General features: G+C 41.9%; 1 pseudogene; it reads left to right on the top strand.

The window, feature by feature from the left end:
- The first annotated feature begins 895 nt into the window (after window positions 1-895).
- Window positions 896-2,335, top strand: LOC117028979 (ras GTPase-activating protein-binding protein 1-like; annotated as a pseudogene).
- Window positions 2,336-2,989: the final 654 nt, after the last annotated feature.

Here is a 2,989-nt window from a genome sequence, read left to right as displayed (position 1 = left end):
ATATATATCTCTTACTGGTCCTGCCTCTCTGGTTGAACCCTGACTCATACAAAAAGCAACCATGTTACTCCAAGATGATAAGTTTGTGATCAGATTAAGGTTTATTCAGATGGAACACACCTAGCACCCAGATCCTGGCTCCTGATACCATTCTCCAATAAAAGGAACCAAAGTTCCTTGGTTCCTTGGAGAAATTGCTGAGTCTAGGGCTGGGGAAGTATTGAATTATAACAGAAAGTATAAAATAAATATCCATAATTTCATTTTGATATAAAGAAATGATAGAATGAACAAACAAATAGGGAAGAAGAGACAAATCTCACATGCAGAAAAATTCCAAATAATTTATGGAGATACTCCTCTTTAGGAGGAGCGTAACTCCCTGCGTATTAAGAAAGAGCTACACACTGTAACTTCCTTCCAAGAGTACAGTTGGGAAGGGAGAAGAATGAGTTCCTTTATAGTGGAGAAACCTGACCACTACTACTTTAGCCAGGTGATCAAGGTCAATATCAGCAGTGAAAAATCATGTTGATAGTATGTACCCTTGATATGATCTGATAAGAATGGCATTTACCTCTGTGATCTTCCTCCTCAAAACTTATAACCTCAGTCTACTCATGAGAAAAACATCAAACAAAATTCAATATTGACCAGTACTTCTCAAAACTGTCAAAGTCATCAAAAACAAGGAAAGTCTGGCAGAGCAGTTGCATGAGGGATTTTTGCTTTCTGCGGTGCTGTGGAGCAAAGCTCGTTCCTCTCCCACTCAGCTACACAGCACTGTGCTGAGCAACTTGTGTTCCTCTCATTTACTCCTACAATGACCCACTGAAGTAAGTAAAATGATTTTCCTCATTTTACAGTGGACTCGGAGGCTCAGCGGTAGAATGGCATGGTCAGAGGCATACAGACAGTTGAATTGACCAAATAAATTGTTACGTACAAGCCTAGTCCCCTGCTGGTTGGGTGGGAATTTGTGTGAGACAGCATTACACACTGCTGAACCAGGCCCCAGACATGCTACAGAGATCTTATGGAAAGAACTCTTCTTATGTGGATGGGGAACTGGGTTCAAATGGAAAGCCAGCAGATGCAGTCTATGGATAGAAGGAAATCCATAGTAAAGTGATGTCACAAAACTTCACCAATAGCCACACTAACATTCATCATGTTGATGCTCACTCCACTCTGAATGATATTGTGATGGTCCAGGTGATGGGGTTCCTCTCTAAAAACAACCAGGTTTTGAGGAGATTCATGCAGACATTTGTCCTTGCTCCTGAGGACTCGGTTGCAAATAAGTGCTACATTCACAATGATATGTTCAGAAACCAAGATGAGGTCCTTGGTAGCTTTGCCACTGAGCTTCAGGAGGAATCTGAGGAAGAAATAAAGGAATCTGAAGAAAGACAGAAAACACCTGAGGTTGTACCTGATGATTCTGGAACTTTCTATGATCAGATTGTCAAAAATGACTTGGAAGAACATTTAGAAGAACCTGTTGCTGAACCAGAGGCTGATCCTGAACCAGAACCGGAACCGGAGCAAGAACCTGTATCTGAAATCCAAGAGGAAAAGTCTGAGCCAATATTGGAAGAAACTGCCCTGAGGATGCCCAAAAGAGTTCTTCCCCAGCACCTACAGACATAACTCAAACAGTGCAGGAAGACTTGAGGACATTTTCCTGGGCATCTGTAACCAGCAAGAACCTTTCACCCAGTGGAGCTGTTCCAGTTACTGGGATAGGACCTCATGTTGCTAAAGTACCAGCTTCACAGCCTCGCCCAGAATCTAAGCCTGAATCTTAGATTCCACTGCAGAGGCCTCAGAGGGATCAAAGAGTGGGAGAAAAACGAATAAACTTTCCTCGCCAGAGATGACCTAGACCAATCCATGAAGCTGATGAGCAAGATGATGTTGAACCCTGATGAAACGTGAGACACACTGACAGTCACCCACTCTTCATTGGCAATTTACCTCATGAGGTGGATAAATCAGAGCTTAAGGATTTATTTCAAACGGGAATGTGGTTCAGCGGCACATTAACAGAGGTGGGAAATTACCCAATTTTGTTTTTGTCGTGTTTGATGATTCTGAACCTGTTCAGAAGGTCGTTAGCAACAGGCCTCTCATGGTCAGAGATGAGGTTCATCTGTATGTGGAAGAGAAGAAAACTCGAGCTGCCCAGGAAGGAGAACTGCGGGATACCTGCCTGCGGAAACCTGGAGACCCTCCAGGTGGGCTGTGTGGTGGAATGAGAGGCCCTCCCCTCGAAGGCATGGTGCAGAAACCAGGATTTGGAGTGGGAAGGGAAATTGCTCCAAGGCAGTGAATTGCTCTTCACTGATCTTCATGCAGCAGTACCAAACCCCGCACTTGCAGAATGGTGAATTTCTTTAACCACACTTTGGTATCTTGCAGTATGACCCTGATCTCCTATAAACTGCTTAAGTTTGTACAATTTTACTTTTTGTGTTAAGGATGTTTTCCCTACCCCTCTCTTCCCTCTCCTCACCTTTTAGCTCTTCACTTACAATTTTGTGGAATGATATTTGAGGGAAAATGGGTTTTTAGAGAAGAAAAGAAACAACTTAATTTCCTTGCTTTACTTTGCATATATAGACTGGATTTTTTTTTTAAATAATCATTTCCTTTGTTGTTTTCAGGAGGAACAAGATAAACAAATGAAGAAACAAAAACTCATAAACACAGACAATATTTTAGTGGTTACCAGAGGGTAAGGGGGCAGGGAGTGTAATAGATAAGGGTAAATGAGGATAAAACTTTTTGTTGGGGTGACAATTGTTAGTAAAGTTACTAGGTTTCAGGTGTACAATTTTGTAACACATCATCTATATATCACATTGTGTGTTCACCACCCAGAGTCAGTTCTCCTTCCATCACCTTTTATTTGATCCCCTTTACCCTCATACAACTCAAGGTTGTATGAGGGTTTGTCATATATGGCCTTTATTATGTTAAGGTA

The sequence above is a fragment of the Rhinolophus ferrumequinum genome, chromosome X, assembly GCF_004115265.2.
Source record: "Rhinolophus ferrumequinum isolate MPI-CBG mRhiFer1 chromosome X, mRhiFer1_v1.p, whole genome shotgun sequence".
Classification (NCBI taxonomy): domain Eukaryota; kingdom Metazoa; phylum Chordata; class Mammalia; order Chiroptera; family Rhinolophidae; genus Rhinolophus; species Rhinolophus ferrumequinum.
Note: the sequence above shows the minus strand (reverse complement) of the source record. Positions and strands in the feature narration are given on the sequence as shown.